The following is a 21,215-nucleotide window of genomic DNA, read 5'->3' as shown; positions in this document are numbered from 1 at the left end:
TCCAGGTGCAAGCGACCGGAAGCGAGGAATCTGGAATCGAGATAAGGCATCAGCTATATCATTCTTAGCTCCGGGTACAAATTTGGCTGAAAATATTATATTGTACTCAAGGCAACGGAGGACGAAGGCCCGTAGAAGGGAGGAAACCCTCTCAGACCGAGATGACTGCCTGGCAAGAATGTTCACCACCGCCAGGTTGTCGGTCCTGAAGCACACACGATGGTCCCGGAACTCCTCCGTCCAAATGTGAACAGCTACCACTATAGGAAAGAACTCGAGAAAGGTGAGATCCCGTGTGATGGCCTGGCCTAACCAAGCCGCCGGCCAACGCTGAGCACACCAACGCCCCTTGAAGTACAGGCCGAAGCCAATGGATCCGGCCGCGTCCGATTGTACCTGGAAGTCTGATGACAAGTTCAACACATCCTGCCATAGAGATACCCCGTTGTAATTCTCTAAGAAGGCCAACCACATCTCGAGATCTAACTTGACCGACCTTGGGAGGCGGACCCTATGGAGCGGGTGTCTAAGACCGACAGACAATCTAGTCAGGCGGGCACAGAAGGGGCGTCCGGGGGACACCACTCTGCACGCGAAATTAAAGTGCCCTAGCAACGACTGAATCTGCCTAAGGGTAATCTTTTTAAGCCTAAGAGTGTCCTGAATTAATTCCCTAAGGGCTTCGATCTTTTCAACGGGAAGGCGTGACGACTGAGCCACAGTATCTAACTCAATGCCCAGGTAAGTGAGTAGCGTGGCAGGTCCCTCCGTTTTCTCGGCTGCAAGTGGGACCCCCAGGTCCTGCGCGAGGGCAGCGAAGGCCTTAAGTAAGGCTGCGCATTCCCCGGTGTCGGGGCGACCCACGAAAAGGAAATCATCCAGGTAATGCGTGACACCGGAGGCATTTGTCCTGAAGCGGAGGGCCCAGTCCAAGAACGTGCTGAAGGCCTCAAAGGCCGAACAGGCCACTGCGCAGCCCATAGGCATGGCCCTGTCAACGTAATACTTTCCTTGAAATTTGAAACCCAGCAACCTAAAGTCGCTAGGGTGGACTGGGAGAAGGCGGAAGGCCGATTCGATATCGCACTTAGCCAACAGCGCCCCGCGTCCAAAACTACGGATTAACTTGACTGCCTGGTCAAAGGAGGCGTACTTGACTTGATTTCCTGCAGATGGTATTCAGGAGCATATCACCTCTGTCTGCAGAGGCAGAGCAGAGTCATTGTGGCTAGTAGCCACCGATAGCCTTTAGACCAGACCGTCAAATAGAAGCCTGTCTTCTGGCAGCCCTTGAAACAGAGGGCTGTCCTCTATAAAGGCCACCCTACCAACAGCCATGTGTTGCTGCCATGGTATCGTCGGAGTGTTTGGGTGACCTGGGTTACCAGCACAAACAGACACTATTAAAAAAAACAAAACAGTAGGGCATTATGTGGGGTGGAACTGTTCAGGCAGAAGCGCGCGTAGCAGCAATGCGGTTAGCTGTTGAGCGGCTTGAGAGCGGCCAGCGGCGGCGCTAAAATAGCGCCCACGTGGGCTCTGGTTCTGAAAGGGGTTTAAATGCCGCTACGGGGACAGACTAAGACAACAGAGACCGCTCTAAGCAAAACGATTAAGGGGACACCGCACCACCCAGGAACTGAAAAGGAAAAGGAATACTTCCCTGGCTTCAGCGATCCCAGCAGCAGTCTCCAGCAGCTGACTTTCCGAGGAGGCGACGAGGGGAAAATGAGGCCGGGGAAAGGCTGGCGCCGCAGCAAAAAGCTGCTGAACACGCCCCCTCAGCGGCACCTGGTTGGGTGGCCCACAGAGGGGGCGTGGGCGCCAGCCAGGTGAGTTGAAGGCAGGGGGCTACGCCCCCTGCAGGGCGGAGCTCGGGCTCCCGACCACAACCACTCCCCTCTCTTTCAGGGAGGAGAGTCTTTATCACACAGAGAAGACACATACCTGGCTCATTATACTAAGCAGCCTTTCCTAAGCATTTCTTTACACATGTTCTGTACCAAAGGCAAATAATAACAATATTTCTCCCCAAAGGGTACTGAACTTTTTTTTAAAAAAGTATGTATATCACAGCTTGACTAGCATGAGGAGAACCTAGACTGTATATAAAAATAGAGTGCATCGAAGGAAAACTTTTAAAGACACACCCACCCACCCGTCACATGACTATCTAAGACCCTCCAAGTGTCCCTATTTTCCATGGACATCCCTGATTTAGAGAAGCCGTCCCAGTTTCTGATTTGATTCCAGAATATCCCACTTTTCCTTAGTATGTCCCTATTTTCATTGGAGAAATGTTGGAGGGTATGGAGTTATCTGACCCCTGGGCCATCTGAAGGCAATCGTGTATATGGAAGTTTTTATAATGTTTAATGTTTTATTATGTTTTTATATACTTTGCAAGCTGCCCAGAGTGACTCGGGCAACCCAGTAAGATGTGCAGGGTATAAATAGTAAAATTATCATTATGGAATGGGACATCCCTATTTTCATCTGATAAATGTTGGAGGGTACAATATGTTTTGTTCTGTGTGTGATGGTATGTGGCATGCTTGGATGTGTTTTTGAAAACTGTCTGAGAGAGGAGGGAAGATTCCATCAAAAACCAAAGGCTATATTTAAACACCGTGCGCTAAACTTTAGTCTCCTTCTTATTAGTTCATTCAGCAGTTTGATGGGGGAAAGACTGATAGGAGTTGACATTATGCAAACCTTCCCACCCAACCACTCTGCTCTGCTGCTGCGACGGTCTGTGTGAAATTATATCCCCCCTCAACCCCTTCACATTTTCACTGCTTCTGAGGAAAAGCAAATAATCAGGTAGGATTGAGATAAATTACAGGGTGGCTTTTTAATGTGAACAAGTGCTCGCTGAGGGAGTAGATTGAAACCACTTACTTCAGCTTCATTTCTGCTTCAACAATTCAGGTAGAAGAAATATGTGCAAACTTTACAAAAGACACCCCTGTGCTTGTAGACATACCAAAACATAGCACCCTTATTTAACTGGTCTTTACCAAACTAGGGAAAAATTATGCTACTGAATGTATGAAATCTCAATTCTAAGAAGCAGAAATTGTTGGATAAATGTTGTAGTACTAAGCCATTCATTATTTATATAGCACTGTTAACGTACTGTACATAGTTTTGTTCTCTCCCCTCTGCCCTGAACCCAGCTTCTTAACATTTTTGGACACTTTTTGTCCATATTTGTTAGTGGGAAATTTATTAAACATTCTCAAGCCAGTTATCTATACTTTGATGCAGTCATTAAAAGGAATCTACCACAATGAACAAATCTCACCTGTGTTGAAATATCTGTGTTGGCTTCCAGTATGCTTTCAGGTGCAGTTCAATGTGCTTGCTTTGACCCATAGAGTCTTAAAAGGCCCGGCTCTTCTCCTTTAAGAATCTGCCCATTCATTCGGCAGGGACAGCCAACATGGCACCCTCCAAATATTCCGGATTACAACTCCCACCAGCAATGACCATTGGTCATTCAGCCTAGGGCTGATGGAAGTGGCAGCGCACAATATCTGGAAGGCACTATGTTGGCTATGTTGGTGCTAGGACATCAGAGGCCCTTCACCCAGTACCCCCACCTTCAAAGATTACCCAGGTGGCAAGTAGAGATAGGGCTTTCTCTGTAGTGGCACCTCTCCAGAGATGTCCATTTCACACACCAGCATCATGATCCTTCAGGCACAAAGTAAAAACCATTCTGTTTTCCTAGGCATTTACTTGATCGATGGTGATTTTCTGGTTTTTTTGTTGGTGCTAGTATTTTCATGCTGCTGTGATTGTCTTTGGTCATTGGGATTATTTTATTGGTGCTATATAAGTAGTGTCTAGGGATGTGGGTGGCGCTGTTGGTTAAACCACGGAGCCTAGGACTTGCCGATCAGTAGGTCGGCAGTTCGATTCCCCGTGACGGGGTGAGCTCCTGTTGCTTGGTCCCTGCTCCTGCCAACCTAGCAATTCAAAAGCACGTCAAAGTGCAAGTAGATAAATAGGTACTGCTCCATTGGGAAGGAAAACAGTGTTTCCGTGCGCTGCTCTGGTTCACCAGAAATGGCTTAGTCGTGCTGGCCTCATGACCCAGAAGCTGTACACCGGCTCCCTCGGCCAGTAAAGTGAGATGAGCGCCGCAACCCTAGAGTCGGCCACGTCTGGACCTAATGGTCAGGGGTCCCTTTACCCTTTACCTTAAGTAGTGTCTAGTGTGGTGGAGCATGGCCATGGAGATGCCCTTCTGTCCCCAGCACTACTGCAGCTTATCTAGACCAAGCTGGTGCAGGATGGTAGCAAGGTTGGGGCTGAGTAGATGCCCTGGCAGAGGTTACCTGGCATTTCTGCTGGTGGGTCTGCACAACCCCAATCCTGCTACTGCCCTTCCCCACCCCGGACACATCCAACTAAGCTGCAGTGACACTGATGATGGGAGGCTTACTCCATCTCAGCACACCAATTGCTACTGTGTTATATGCACTATTTTATAATTTGATGTTCAACTATATGTAATTACTTAGGGTTTAAATTTTTTTAAAAAGCTTGTTTTTAAGGCATTCAGGTGGCAAAGTGGCTATATGAGCTGCCTTGCATAAATATGGCAAAAGGCAATATAAATATTATTTATGAATGAATAAATGAATGAATGAATGAAAAAATAAAAATGCATAGAACATCTAGGACCTGAGAAATATCTATGTTCTTAGACTGTGTACAGGCAAACTACAAGGTAGTTGTGAAGGCACATATGAGCAAAAAATATGCTGGGTGAGCTAATCTTAATTCAGATTAGGTTGCATCCTAAAAACCTCAGTTTCTAAGGGTCTTTCACATTAATTTTTTCAAAGTTGTAGCATCTGCTCTTTCAGATATTCAGAATTTTGTGATAGGTTCCCCCTCCGTTAAGTTAGGAATGTAGGTTTGAGTTAGAGATTTAGGCAACAACCCACCAGTTTCTAAATTGATTATTGTCCACCTAAAATAAGGTAAACAAGTCATGAAATAAACATCTGTAGCACCTTCTCAGTGTAAATGAATCGTGCCTAACCTTAAACTTTGAGGCTTAAAGATCACATAAATAGCAATAGACAGTGCTTTTTCCTGGGGGGACGCAGGGGGGGACGCATACCCCTAAACATTTTGTGAATTTAAGTTTGGCCTCATTGAGGGGCAGTATTTCAATATGGGTAGGAAAATGAGAGTACCCCTAAATATTTTTTTAAGGAAAAAAAGCACTGGCAATAGAATCTGTCTTAGTCATTTAGCAATTTTGAGAGTATTACATTAACGTGATGCGACTGAGGTATGACTTGCTTGAAATCACTTTGCTGAGAGTGGTGTACTTTTGGGGACGTGTGGGTATATTTGTAGAACTAGTAGTTGTAGTAACAAGGATAAGTTTACATCTCTGTCCAAATCAGCACCATGGATTCAAGATGGATTTCATCTGCCAGAAAGGTCAATCCAAACTGCTTGCACAAACCTGTCTTTATGCTCCTGTTTATTATGTTCCCATGTAGTAGATGTCTTGTGCACTAAAACAGTGCAGCCATATGTCAACATTTCTCTGGTGGTTCCGAATGTTCTAAACAAGAGCGAGGGTGCAGTGAACCTCCCATGTAAACTTTATACAACAGATTCAGCAGAACTGTAATTATTTACAAAATGATGGCATGAGAAATCTCTGGATTTATATCTTACGTTAAAGTAACAAGGATTGTGTCCACATAACGCTTGACGTTGCAGTGGCTTCCACTTTATTCTATTATTATTTTTTATACAAGTCAGTCCTCTCTATATATAGATAAAGATATATAGATAAAGATACGCACACAAACAATCTATTCCATTAAGTTTGGAACCACTAACCCCTTGGCAATGATTTCCCTGTAACCGTTTGCAACACTGGCATGATAAAGGATAACTGAACATTGTCTTTGGTCTCAGCATGAAAGATGCACATAGCTACAGTGGTGCTGTCAGGGCCAGACTTTGAAGCAGAAATCAAGGTCCCTGCTGGAAAAATGAACAGGAGGGACCTCAAATATAGAAGGCCTAGCTTAACCACATTTTGAGGTACGGTAACTAAAGAAGGGTGCAAGAGCATAAAACTGCAGATATAGCCTTAAGAGATTTTAGCAGGAGTTCATGTTCCAGAATCATAACTTTCTTTTTTCTTTTTTGCTACACATTTAATAAGCTATACTTAATGTGTTCTAAGAAACAGAAATGGAGCAGGGATTGGGGTGAAGCTGAAATTCCCCAGAACAGCTTTTCTGTTAGTGGGGGAGCTTTTTGGTGATCTAGGAGAAAGGTGCTGCAAAGAAGGAATTGGAGAGAGCTTGTTGGACAGGAAAAGACAGACTAAGCTAGCCTAGTGAATCTGGATAAACAAGGAGGGTCAAAAGCTGATGTGTTTGAGCAAAGACATATATGGTTATTAAGAGGAAAATAAGAAAGGAGAAAGAATTCTATTAGCAAATGCCAAAAGAGTGAGATGATAACAAGAAAAGGAGAACATTTTATCATAACTGCAGGATAGGAGGAGAATCTATCAAAGGCAATCTGAATTACATGCTTTTTTCTTTCTTTGCCTTTTTCCATTTTTCTTACTTTTAATAAGAAATGAATGCACCTAACACAACAACTATCTTCTTTACCTGTGGTACACTATGATGCAGTCAGAATGGTTTAATTCCAAATGATATAATCATGGTGTTGTCAGTCTCAAACTAATGTCAGCAATTGAACTCAATACAGTGGTACCTCAGGTTAAGTACTTAATTTGTTCCAGAGGTCCGTTCTTAACTTGAAACTGTTCTTAACCTGAAGCACCACTTTAGCTAATGGGGCCTCCCGCTGCCGCCGCGCTGCCGGAGCACGATTTCTGTTCTCATCCTGAAGCAAAGTTTTTAACCCGAGGTACTATTTCTGGGTTAGCTGAGTCTGTAACCTGAAGCGAATGTAACCTGAAGTGTATGTAACCCGAGGTACCACTATAGATTCAACTTACTTTTACTCAGAGTTGATCCACTGAAATTAATGAGCCTAAATTAGTCATGGCCATTCATTTCAATGGGTCTACGCTGAATACAAATTAGTAGCATACATCCCGTTAATGTTTTAGTCAGATTTGCACTGAAAATGTTTTGATGTGTGTGTTTCTAATCACTTAGACTATTTCACCTGGGAGCATAAAAGTAGGATATGATAGCAGCATTCCAGAAACAGCTACAACATTAAGCCGAAATCATGTGAGCTGTTTTTATTTGATTCCCATTAAAAGGACTTGCAAAACTGGCATTTGAAACAGATAGGAAACACTCCATGCTTCCTCTTGTAAATTAAACTGGTGGTTTGGCTGGAGCTCAATCAACAGTTCAAGTATCCATTGGATACAACTAATGAGCAAGGCTGCAAACCGATTATGCACTTACTTGGAAGTAAGTAGTATAGAATTTAGTGGGGCCTACTTCTGAGTAAATATACATAGGACTAGTATTTTATGGACAGCTCATTTTCAGCAAAAACCTTGGACTGTTTTGCAGAAATGGTCACATAGAGCATATTGGAACAGCTGATTTCAATATATAGATGTTTCTGTTTCGTTTGTGTTATAATGGCAATAAAATACTTTACACAGTGTTGATTCAAAAACATTAGTTAAGAAGGTCAGAGCCACATTATCCCTATTGTTGCAAAGCAGCTGCTACCTTGAAGGCTACTGTTTTAAGACAACCCTGCATTAGTCTATGGTCATTACATAATATATCATTGTAAGACCAGCGGTTTGGACAGCGAGAGTAAATGGAGCCAGACATTCTGCTGGAGACTGCCTTAATGGTCAGTAAAAAAGTTTTGGGGCATATCTTTTGTTAGTGAAACTACAAGTAAGTGGTCCCAAAGTGCTAGGAGGTGGTTGGGGAAGAAAATGCTTCCTTATTTCTCATTCCCCTCAGAAGTCAGAAACTGGGGGTGGGGAGCCATCTGTGAATGGAAATCTAGGTTGGCCACTCGATGTATTTTGCTGAATGAGGCAAAGGACAAGATGGTGGCTCCCATTCTATGTACAGAAGCTGACGAGACTGGCAGCTGAATCTTACTTCAGCACTGGCACCAGGAAAGCATTGTTCACTGCCCCTGAAGGTAACAGTGGCACAGGGAAGGCACGCGGTACACATGCACTTCTCACCTCAAGCATCTCAATACCATTCCCTGCCTCCTAATGTCTGCCTCCTGAGGCAGCTGCTTTAATGTGCCTAATAGTAAGGCCAGCCCTGGGTGAGTCACAGCAAAATTTGGGAGGGGCAAGTCAGAGTGAGGCAGCTTGGAAACCCATGCAGGCCATGATGAAGACTCCCCCCCCCCCAAGGACCATGTCTGCCCATGTGTGGCTTAAAGATTGTTTTAATAAAGCCTCTCCCAGTAAAGCAAATATCCTGTCTAGGTTCTCTCATATGGTATAGTGGCTTTGAAGAACTCATGCCTTGAATTATTTCTGTCCCATCAAAATGGCATAAATATATATTATTATGCTCATCACATTGTGAAACACCAGGTAGCTATTTGAAATGGTTACAACTTTCCACTGGATAGTTTAACATTCTACAATCATGAGCTAAGGTACTGTTAACCTGTTCTCTTGAGGCAAGTCCCCACCCCCCCAATGTTTACTGAGGTATTCTATATTGCTTAGTGCAAATTTCTCTCAGTTAATCTCCATGTGATCCCCTGAAGGGGTATTTATTACAGATGTATACAATCTGTCTTTAGAAGTGAGATTAATGTAATATGACACACACTAGTAGCACACCAGTGTTTAAATGTTTTTCAGAAAGTTAGCAAATTTAGTTAAAGTAATACTTACAGAGTCTTCTGCCTAGATTCCAGCATGGAAAAAAAAGTTCCAAATATTAAACATTGCTCACTGTAGGTGGCCAATTAATGCACAGTGCCCGAGCTGGAATAAACCCTTCAAATATATACATAAAGCATATAATCTCTTATCTGCTTAGGCATTATCAAATTTTTAACAAATCCTAGTAACTTCAAACACAGGTTTAATGGTGTTAAAACACTGTAAAGTAAAGAACTGAGTTTTTAAGAACATAATCTGTTCTAGAATGTTTCAAGAGAACTACTTTGAAATGCAATTATAATCTTATCCCACGAAGAAATTGATGTCATTTTTAAACAAATCAAATTTATTAAAATAATGAGAAATGGATAGTCCTCCCTTTCCCAAATTTGCACTCATCTCTTTCTTGTGGGAAAATAGTTCAAGGCAGTCAAATATTTGCTGAATCAAAAAAGAAAAAGGAGTTCCTGTTACTTAAATGCTTATCTATTTAATAATAATAAATAATATTTACTTGAGATTTTTTAAAAAAATAATAATCCCACTCTCATCGGGCATGTAAATGACAGTTTATTGTGGGGGTGGTTCAGGTGGTTCAGTACTATACATGCTGTGTTCTTGGATGGCTTGAACCATGCACCTGAACCACTGGAAGTGCCACACCTGAGATCTGTGAGTTATCAGCTCAGAATTACATGTTACATTGCTCCAGTGAATATATATCAAGAAATGACTCTCATATGTGCAAAACACAAGCCAGCATGTGGCACAGATACACAAGGCTACATCATGTTTATGTAGGAGCCAGAGGGCAAGTAGCCTGTGTAAATCACAGCTAGATCTACATGTCTACCTTTCCTTCCAGTGCTGGTGCAGGTTCCTTAGATTACAGCGTGGTTGGAAAATGTGTGGCCTCCAGATGTTGCTGCACCCCAATGCCTATCAGCCCTGACCAATATGGCCAATGGCCAGGGATGCTGAGAGTTGCTATCCAACAAAATCAGAAGGTTCCCTGTCATAAGAAGATATTAATAGCCCTGCTGAATCAGGCCATTTAGTTCAGTTTCCTGTTCTCACCATGATCAACTAAATGCCCATGGGAAGCATGCAAGCAAGACTTGAGTGCAACATCTACAGCTTCCAGCAACTGGTATTCGGAAGCATACTGCTTCCAACTGTGGAGGCAGAGAATGTCCACTTTGTCTAGCAGCCACTGACAGCCTTATCCTCCATGAATTTATCTAATCCTCTAGACTAGAGACTTGATGCTTTTGAATTATGGTGCTGGAGGAAACTCTTGAGAGTCCCATGGACTGCAAGAAGATCAAACCTATCCATTCTGAAGGAAATCAGCCCTGAGTGCTCACTGGAAGGACAGATCCTGAAGCTGAGACTCCAATACTTTGGCCACCTCATGAGAAGAGAAGACTCCCTGGAAAAGACCCTGATGTTGGGAAGGATTGAGGGCACAAGGCGAAGGGGACGACAGAGGACGAGATGGTTGGACAATGTTCTCGAAGCTACCAGCATGAGTTTGACCAAACTGTGGGAGGCGGTGGAAGACAGGAGTGCTTGGCATGCTCTGGTCCATGGGGTCACGAAGAGTCAGAACTGACTAAACGACTAAACAACAGAGGCAAAACCATCCCAAGGGACCAGGGTTTCTCCTAAGCACAAGAGAAGTGCTTTGAATTTGACTTGTAGTATTTTTGCAAAAATGGTTAGCCACTACTGACCTAAATAAATGGAACATTGGGCCTTTTCACATGTTACAATGTAAGTGGGCACAAGCTGTCTCTACATATGTACAAGTGTTTGTGTGAGAGAGTATGCACTTGATGTGTACAGCTCAACGACACAGATACACCGAATAGACATTCATTGAATGTTACATGAAATAACTGTATGAGTATACAGTCAACTATTTGTGTGCACAGATATTGCAGTTGTTGAATGTAAGGTGTGAAGAACCCAATTGGAAATAGCTTTTGGCCAACTGTTGCTCTTTTCAAAACAACAACACTTTACATTTCAGCATGCAGAACCGGCTGGGACTGTGTCCTGTTCCAAAAAGCTCACAGAATGGGGCGTGAGCAAATCCCCCTGAGCCTTCCCCCGCCACACCCTCTCGCCTTCCTTCCTTCTTTGTGACAGCTTTGGCTCATGAGACTAGGCTATAAAACAGAGTGTCCTAGATTACTGTTGTTTGGAGAGAGAGAGAGAGAGAGAGAGAGAGAGAGAGAGAGAGAGAGAGAGAGGAAAGAAAGCATTTAATTTGCATACTGTATGCAGTTCACATCACTTTCTATAGAGCTGAACCAACCTAAGGAATTCCTTTTAAATTTGCTCCCAAAAAAACCCTCCTATTCCCTGTGGAATAAATGCCTTATCTATTTTCAGAAAATGCTGACTTCATTTCAAATAAAAGGGACTTACATCCAAATGCAAGTGATGCCAGAGAGAGCACCCTTGTAACTTTATACAATGCGCAAAGCTTTAAAGTATTTACAGACCACCCTGTGTATCAACGTCAATGAACTCAATGAGGATGCATATTTTAGTGCTTTGATGTTTTACACAAACACAAAAGCTACAGGGAGGGGGAAATATGCCCACGAACTAATGGCCCTCTAGCCATATATGGTATCTGTGCAAGGTATATCTTTGACCTTTCCACAAGTAAACAAGAGGCACAGAATGCCACTGCTGATATTCCATGAGCCAGTTCATACTGAAAACAAAGTGAGCCTTTGCAAGCTTCGCACTGATGCTGCCTGCAATGCTTCTTCCTCTTGGCACGCCATAGTATCTACTTTCCAGCGAATAAACTCATGGCCAGAATCCAACACAGACATTCATTTCAGCAGACTTAACTCTTTTGTTTGTTGATTGTGGCCTGCAGGACAGGTGAACTTTTCATTAGACAAATGAGTTCTTTAAAACAATGCAAGTGTTGGAACTCAGGTCTTCAACTTAAGACAAGGCATTCAGAAGAATTAAAGCTGCAGTCCTAGATATTCTTACCTGGGAATAAGTTCCATTGAACCCAATATGCATTTAACCAAGTAGACATGCACAGAATTATGAGGTTAAAATATCTCTTGTTGGTGGCTACAACCCATTTAGCTCTGCTACACCTGTATTCTAAGAGAAATGGTCTCACAGCCATATAGTTAAAAAAGAAACTGCCAGAGTGATGGAGAACGGATTGGCTTGGATTTTGCATGAGCCATACCCTGAGTTGGCAATACATGAAAATGGGCATGCAGGCTGCACAGCTGAGTTACTGTCACAGAGCAGCCATCAAAGGCAGGGGGCTGCTTCATGACAATTCAAACTCAGGTTGGTCTCCCAGGCTGACTGTGTAGGCACACCATGAAAGCATCTGCACTTCCCAGCAAACCCTCTCTGCCACCATCAATATGTAAGCCAGTCTTTGCCAACCTGGTGTCCGCAGTGCTTACTGGGGCTGATGGGAGTTGTAGTCCAAAACATTTGGAGGCACCAGGTTGGTGAAGGCTGATGTAGGCAACTAGAATATTAGCAAGCCCACACCACTCCTGAGTTGCTGTTTAGTATCATCAGCTGAGCGGTGAAGGCCCTCTTCGCTGCAAGTACATCATTACTTTCTTCACAATACGGATCTACACAAGAGCTACACAGAACCCCAACCCCATCTATCCTAATGAAAAAAGCATGTGCAGGAACACAAGCAGACAATTAACCACACTATGGGATGTGGTTGCAGGATCAGTTCTGTATATGGCCACCAATGGTTTCTTCTGGCCACATTATAACAACTACAGTGGTACCTCTGGTTAAATACTTAATTCGTTCCAGAGGTCTGTTCTTAACCTGAAGCACCACTTTAGCTAATGGGGCCTCCTGCTGCTGCCACGCCACCAGAGCACAATTTCTGTTCTCATCCTAAAGCAAAGTTCTTAACCCGAGGTACTATTTCTGGGTTAGTCTGTAACCTGAAGTGTCTGTAACCTGATGCGTATGTAACCCAAGGTACCACTGTATTTCTTACATTATTTTATCCTACCCCTCCAAGGAGGTTGTCCTTGTATATGATTCCACACCTTTTATCCTCACAATAATCCTGAGAGGTGGATTGGCTTGGGAGATAGTGATTGGCTTATCCAGAGAGGGAATCTGAACTAGGAGAGGATTCCCCCAGTTGTGTGGGATCTGCACCTGAATGCTCATTTAATTTCTAGCATTTCAAAAATTAATTATGGAATTGTATTCCATCAGGCTGCAGCAGATGAAGATGGAAAGCAGGGCTATTCCATTTCTACTGGCTCTGTTGAAAAGGTATTTCCATTTGGCTCCTTTCTCCCCGAACTGTTTCCATCATTTATTTGGTTTACTTACTTACAATATTTAGAGGCCACCTTTAAGAGTTTAAATATTAAAGTAATTTTAAGATTTAAACTCTTAAGTAATTTTAAGAATTTTAAGAACTAGTACCTGAATTTGTTCCTCCCCCCCACTCTTCCCTTCCCCCTCTTGAAGTTACCCATCTAACGTTAGCACCACAACAGCAGACTGAGCAGGCATACAGGTCATCTGGTCACAGTCTTCCCTACTATGATGAGCGTAACTGTATAACTACTTAACCAAAGCAGGGGTAGGGAACCCGTGGCCAGCCAGATGTTGTGGGACTCCAATTCCCATCAACCCCAGCCAGCATAGCCCATAGCCAAGGATGGTGTAAGTTGCAGTCGAAAAATATATGGAGAGCCATGGGTTCCTCACCCATAAATTATACGGATTTCTAAAAACGCACCCACACATATAAATTAGCATATCAAAGCAAAATTATAACCACGGCTACTCAGAAGTAAGTCCCGTTGAATTCAGTCAGATGTACTCCCTGATAAGTGGGGCTGGGATTGCAGCCTCAGTGATAAAGGAAACCAAAAGGATTTAACTGTAGCAAAAGCCACAACTACATCAAATTTTGGTGTGTTGCCATTACTGACTTTAAATTTCCAAGCCCAGACATTGCATGATGCAAGGTACTTAAAGATATTTATTTAAAAGTATACATTTACTACAAGAGAGTCATACTTAAATCACATCAGTGTCAAACATAGTTTTACATTGCACCAAAGCAAATGAATAAAGCTAAAAGACAAAAGCTGTTCTGCCAGCTCTGAAGGTCTATGATACCAATTTATTTTTAGATTTATAGCCTGTCCTTAAGTATGGGGTGATAACATCTCCATTGCTTATTTATACCCACAACCTGGTGAGGTAAGACATTCTTGTTCCCACTTTAGAGATGCACAACTGAGGCTGAGAGAAAACAACTTGCTTCGGGTCCTCAGTTAACATCCTTGAGCTGAGTGTCAGATTCACCTCTTTACAGCCTACACTTAACACTCTGCTTGTGTTGTGTCTGAAGAAGGGCAATTATCTACTTTCCCTTTTGCTTGAAAATCTACATAGGACAATTTTTACCCCAATACATTAACGGTCGCTGAGACAATGAAGCACACCATTGGTGGTGGGGGCAGGGGGGGGGAATCCCAATAAATCTTTGTGGAATCTTTTTCTGTCCCAGGTGCTTATTGTTTTCAGAAAGAAAACCATATATTATAAGGGCTAGGTGGTAATTCTGCCTCTATATAAATTTGGCACTGAAAAGTACACTGGGTAGATTTTATTGTTAAGCCCAGTGGTCTTGCCTTAACAGAAAGCGCATGCTCTTGTGCAGAGCCTGGGTAGCTTAGCTGGTTAGAGTGTGGTCTGATAATACCAATGTTGTAGGTTTGATTCCCGTAGGAGACAGCTGTACTGTATATTCCTGCACTTCAGGGGGTTGGAATAGATGATCCTCAGTCAGGGCATCTGATTTTTGCTGATACTTGTTACTGATTGAAGTCTCAGGCACTGTATCTCAACCGAGTCCAGAGGGTTCCCCAAAATTTAGAAACTGTTTTTGGATATGAGGGGTTAGTGAGAACCAGGGATCCCAACCTGTGAGAAGGGCTTTTTACAGAGGCAAATCCCTCACTTGTTGCAATCCAATGTCTGTTCTTTCATTCCTTTTGCATTATGCTGAGACAGCAGTGGCAGGTAAACCTCCATATGAAACATAACCACTGATAGCAAACAAATACCTGCAGATGTGTTTGTGTGCGCCCGTGTGTGTGCGCGTCCTCTATATGCTTGTGTTATAACAAGCAAGAGCTTAAGACATGGCATTTCCTTTAGATTTAATGGCCAGCTGGGGTTAATGGCCAAAGGCTACACTTCAGGCCAAGTACTACTCCCAACTGGTCATTAATCCCCAGGAAATGCTCTGCATCTCAATCATTATTGCTTAATTTCAGGGCAAACAAACTACTGTGACTGAGAGTATGCCATCCGTTAAACACAGGGAGCAAACATTCCGCGAATGTAATCAGCTGTTTACACAACTGTCTGTTGTCTATAATAGCAAGAATTTCAGATACATGAAGCCTTGGGTGCCACTGAGCTCTGTTCTGGTTACTGCCCATTAAAACAAGCAGCAGCTGAACTATAGAAATGCGTGGAGATGGGTGGGATCATGCCTTTTCTGGCTTATTCCATGAATAGCTTTGTTAGTACAGTGTCAGTTAAAATGCATGTTTTTAAAGTTTAAAGTTTCTCTTTGCTCTGATATTGCCAAATTGTGTAAAATTATTTTCTTCTGCTCCTTCCTTTTGAGGAGTTCTCTTCGTAAGATATTTTAACAAAGGAGCCAGCAATATCCCGGTTCACAAGCCGCATGTGGCTGATTATGATGTAATTGTGCAACCCCTGATTTCAAGCTAGAATTCTGAGTGTCCCAGCTCTTTTTTGTAGAGACCTAGGACTTGGAGTATATTTCACCTATTTGTTCCATTAGGTATTTCCACTGCACCCTTCAGAGAGACGAAGACAATCATTCTCAATATATAGATTTAAGTTATACATATTGGAATTACAGACATCATTCACACACCTCATCTTTGCCAGCTAACTTCTAAATGCAACATCATTTCACACATTCCAACATTTACAATACAAATTTCAGACATGCCACAGATTTATTAAATTATCAGCAGTAAAATATACTGTGGGTTCTTCCCAGGCTTTTGCTTTACAAATATTTACTAGAACATAGACTTTGTTATATATCTGAGGTTTCTCAGTAATCCTCTGATTGGAGACCCACATGCCTGGGGGGTCCAAAGGAAAACTGTAAATGGATGTAATAGTTTGTTATATCTTAATATTATTTATTTAAATTGTTATATCTTAATATTAACACTGCACACTTTTAAAAGCCAAACTTCACTGAGTTTAAAAATGCACACACACACTAGGGGCCTTAATAAATGACTTCTTGGGAAATCTTTAATTTCTGAAACATTTAGAAACACTTGAAAAAACACGTAAACGTAATAGGCTGTATAATAACAATTGTAAAGTTATTTACTAGAAACTACTTCTCAAAATTCCCCTTCATGGATCACTGCCTTGCCGTGGCGAAGGGGCTTGAAGAACTCAGAGAAGCTATGAACTACGCCAAGCAGGGCACACAAGATGAACAGGTCATAGTGGAGAGTTTGGACCAAACGTGATCCACCTGGAGGAGGAACCGGCAAACCACTCCAGTATCCTTGCCAAGAAAACAACATGGACAAATACAACAGGCATATAAAAGTTATGACGCTGGAAGATGAGCCCCTCAGGTCGGAAGGCGTCCAACATGCTACTGGGGAAGAGCGGAGGGCAAGTACAAGTAGATCCAGAGCTGATGAAGCGGCTGGGCCAAAGCCGAAAGGACGCTCAGTTGCGGATATGCCTGGAAGCGAAAGGAAAGTCCAATGCTGTAAAGAAAAATATTGCATAGGAACCTGGAATGTAAGAACCATGAACCTGGGTAAGTTGGAGGTGGTCAAAAATGAGATGGCAAGAATAAATATTGACATCCTGGGCATCAGTGAACTAAAATGGACGGGAATGGGTGAATTCAGTTCGGATGACCATCACATCTACTACTGTGGGCAAGAAACCTGTAAAAGAAATGGAGTGGCCCTCATAGTCAACAAAAGAGTGGCGAAAGCTGTACTGGGATGCAATCTCAAAAATGATAGAATGATCTCGATACGAATCCAAGGCAGACCTTTTAACATCACAGTAATCCAAGTGTATGCACCAACCACTGGTGCTGAAGAAACTGAAATTGACCAATTCTATGAAGACTTACAACACCTTATAGAAGTGACACCAAAGAAGGATGTTCTTCTCATTATAGGGGATTGGAATGCTAAAGTAGGGAGGCAAGAGATAAAAGGAACAACTGGCAAGTTTGGCCTTGGAAATCAAAACGAAGCAGGGCAAAGGCTAATAGAGTTCTGTCAAGAGAACAAGCTGGTCATCACAAACACGCTTTCCCAACAACACAAGAGACGACTCTACACATGGACATCACCAGATGGGCAGCATCGAAATCAGATTGATTATATTCTCTGCAGCCAAAGATGGAGAAGCTCTATACAGTCAGCAAAAACAAGACCTGGAGCTGACTGTGGCTCAGATCATCAGCTTCTTATAGCAAAATTCAAGCTTAAACTGAAGAAAGTAGGAAAAACCACTGGGCCGGTAAGATACAATCTAAGTCAAATCCCTTATGAATACACAGTGGAAGTGAGGAACAGGTTTAAGGATTTAGATTTGGTGGACAGAGTGCCTGAAGAACTATGGATGGAGGCTCGTAACATTGTACAGGAGGCAGCAACGAAAACCATCCCAATGAAAAGGAAATGCAAGAAAGCAAAGTGGCTGTCCAACGAGGCCTTACAAATAGCGGAGGAGAGAAGGCAAGCAAAATGCGAGGGAGATAGTGAAAGATACAGGAAATTGAATGCAGATTTCCAAAGAATAGCAAGGAGAGACAAGAAGGCCTTCTTAAACGAGCAATGCAAACAAATAGAGGAAAACAACAGAATGGGAAGAACCAGAGATCTGTTCAAGAAAATTGGAGATATGAAAGGAACATTTCGTACAAAGATTACCATAATAAAGGACAAAAGTGGTAAGGACCTAACAGAAGCAGAAGACATCAAGAAGAGGTGGCAAGAATACACAGAGGAATTATACCAGGAAGATATGGATGTCTCGTACACCCCAGGTAGTGTGGCTGCTGACCTTGAGCCAGACATCCTGGAAAGTGAAGTCAAATGGGCCTTAGAAAGCACTGCAAATAACAAGGCCAGTGGAAGTGATGGTATTCCAGCTGAACTATTTAAAATTTTAAAAGATGATGCTGTTAAGGTGCTACACTCAATATGCCAGCAAATTTGGAAAACTCAGCAGTGGCCAGAAGATTGGAGAAGATCAGTCTACATCCCAATCCCAAAGAAGGGCAGTGCCAAAGAATGCTCCAACTACCGCACAATTGCACTCATTTCACACGCTAGCAAGGTTATGCTTAAAATTCTACAAGGAAGGCTCAAGCAGTATGTGGATCGAGAACTCCCAGAAGTGCAAGCTGGATTTAGAAGAGGCAGAGGAACCAGAGACCAAATTGCAAACATGCGCTGGATTATGGAGAAAGCTAGAGAGTTCCAGAAAGACATCTACTTCTGCTTCATTGACTATGCAAAAGCCTTTGACTGTGTCGACCACAGCAAACTATGGCAAGTTCTTAAAGAAATGGGAGTGCCTGATCACCTCATCTGTCTCCTGAGAAATCTCTATGTGGGACAAGAAGCTACAGTTAGAACTGGATATGGAACAACTGATTGGTTCAAAATTGGGAAAGGAGTACGACAAGGCTGTATTTTGTCTCCCTGCTTATTTAATTTATATGCAGAATACATAATGCGAAAGGCTGGGCTGGATGCATCCCAAACTGGAATTAAGATTGCTGGAAGAAATATCAACAACCTCAGATATGCAGATGACACAACCTTGATGGCAGAAAGTGAGGAGGAATTAAAGAACCTTTTAATGAGGGTGAAAGAGGAGAGCGCAAAATATGGTCTGAAGCTCAACATCAAAAAAACGAAGATCATGGCCACTGGTCCCATCACCTCCTGGCAAATAGAAGGGGAAGAAATGGAGGTAGTGAGAGATTTTACTTTCTTGGGCTCCATGATCACTGCAGATGGTGACAGCAGCCACGAAATTAAAAGACGCCTGCTTCTTGGGAGAAGGGCAATGACAGGCCTAGACAGCATCTTGAGAAGTAGAGATGTCACCTTGCCAACAAAGGTCCGTATAGTTAAAGCCATGGTTTTCCCAGTAGTGATGTATGGAAGTGAGAGCTGGACCATAAAGAAGGCTGATCGCCGAAGAATTGATGCTTTTGAATTATGGTGCTGGAGGAGACTCTTGAGAGTCCCATGGACTGCAAGAAGATCAAACGCATCCATTCTTAAGGAAATCAGCCCTGAGTGCTCACTGGAAGGACAGATTGTGAAGCTGAGGCTCCAGTACTTTGGCCACCTCATGAGAAGAGAAGACTCCCTGGAGAAGACACTGATGCTGGGAAAGATGGAGGGCACAAGGAGAAGGGGGCGACAGAGGACAAGATGGTTGGATAGTGTTTTCGAGGTTACCAGCATGGGTTTGACCAAACTGCGGGAGGTAGTGGAGGACAGGGGTGCCTGGCGTGTTCTGGTCCATGGGGTCACGAAGAGTCGGACACGACTAAACGACTAAACAACAACAACAACAAACTTCTCAAAATTAGATACAGCTTCTCCTAATGTCAAAATAATGTCAAAATCAAACACTGCATTGGATCCGGACTATGTTAGTTGCACCTTGACCCCTATCCAGTTTGAGCGGCCATCTTTTTTCCATGAGAAATGTCCCTTGCAGTGATGTCACTTCACCATGCAGGATCATTCACACTGGATCATTCTGAGGCACAGCACTGGGCAGGTTCTTCTTACTGCAGCTCCAGTACTGCTTGAAGCAGCAGCCAAAATTTATCAAGCCCTGAAGTTTTAACCCCCTGCCAAACCAACAAAAAAGCACTGAGCTGAAACTAGACCAGGTTGGGCAGCCAGGGAAGTACTTCCTTATTTTTAAAAATAAAACTATATCCTGTTTATGCCATTTATCTGAAATCTCCAGGGTCTCTGAAGAGCTCACGTTAATCCTATTATGACATCTATTTCCAGTACAGGTCATATGTGGGGCATGGTGTGGACTAGGTGGAATGGCTGCAAAACTGCTGGTGATCTTATGGCTGGTTTGGACATGATGCTAATCATAGTGGAAAATCATGAGAATGAGCCTCAGCAAGTATTGGGCTTCTTCTCCTACCCAGCACAGCTGCAACGAGAAGTTACAGGATCATAGAATTATAGAGTTGGAAAGGGCTCTGAGGGTCATCTAGCCCAACCCCTTGCAATGCAGGAATCTCAACTAAAGCATCCACAACAGATAGCCATACAACTTCTGATTAAAAACCTCCAAGGGAGGAGAGTACACTACCTCCTGAGGAAGTTCATACCACTGTCAAACATCTCTTATTGTCAGAATGTTCTTCCTGATGTTTACTCAGAATCTCCTTTCTTGTAACTTGAAGCCTTTGGTTTGAGTCGTGCCCTCTGGAGAAGGAAAAAAACAAGCTTGCTCCATCTTCCATGTGACAGTCCTTTAGATATTTGAAGTTGGCTATCATATCTCCTCCCAATCTCCTTTGTTCCAGGCTAAACATATGCAACTCCCTCAATTGTTTCTCAAAAGGCTTGGTTTCCAGGCCCTGATTATCTTGGCCATCGTCCCCACCATATCTTCCAACTTGTAAACATCCTTCTTGAATTGTGGCACACAGAACTGGACACAGTACTTCAGGTGTGGCCTGACCAAGGCAGAATAAAGTGGGACTATTACTTCCCTTGAACTAGACAGTATACCTAGAATAGCATTAGGCTTTTTTGCTGCTGCATCACACTGTTGACTCATGTTAAGCCTATAGTCTACTAAGACCCCTAGATTCTTTTCACATGTACTACTGGCAAGTCAGTGTCCCTCGTCTTACATCTGTGCATCTGGTTCTTCCTGCCTAAGTGTAGAACCTTATATTTATTCCTACTGAAATTCATATTGTCAGTTTTGGTCCAGTTCTCCAATCTGTCAGGGTCAATCCCAATTCTGTTTCCCAGTTTAGTGCCATCTGCAAATTTGATGAGCAATTCCTCAATTCATTCATCCAAATCATTTATAAAGACGTTGAACAACAGCGGGTCCAGGACAGAACCCTGCAGCACCCCACTTGGTACTTATTCCAGGATGACAAGAAACCATGAGTTAGCACACTTTGGGTTCGGTCAGTCAACCAGCTACAAATCCACCTAATACT

At 43.0% G+C, this 21,215-nt stretch overlaps 1 protein-coding gene across 10 annotated transcripts in view; it reads right to left on the bottom strand.

Moving 5' to 3' along the window:
• Window positions 1-21,215, bottom strand: part of LOC308594918 (uncharacterized protein) — a 151,682-nt gene that overhangs the window by 100,898 nt on the left and 29,569 nt on the right. The window contains exon 3 of one of the 10 annotated variants that reach the window (XR_014011664.1): window positions 9,244-9,310. The exons of the other annotated variants lie outside the window; for them this stretch is intronic. The gene's annotated coding sequence lies outside the window, so the exon portion shown is untranslated. Of the gene's footprint in view, window positions 1-9,243; window positions 9,311-21,215 lie in introns of those variants that run through there. 10 annotated transcript variants of the gene reach the window in all.

The sequence above is a fragment of the Podarcis bocagei genome, assembly GCF_964188305.1.
Source record: "Podarcis bocagei genome assembly, chromosome: 9".
NCBI lineage: Eukaryota > Metazoa > Chordata > Lepidosauria > Squamata > Lacertidae > Podarcis > Podarcis bocagei.
The sequence above is the reverse complement of the archived record's forward strand: the minus strand, read 5'-3'. Positions and strand labels throughout refer to the sequence as shown.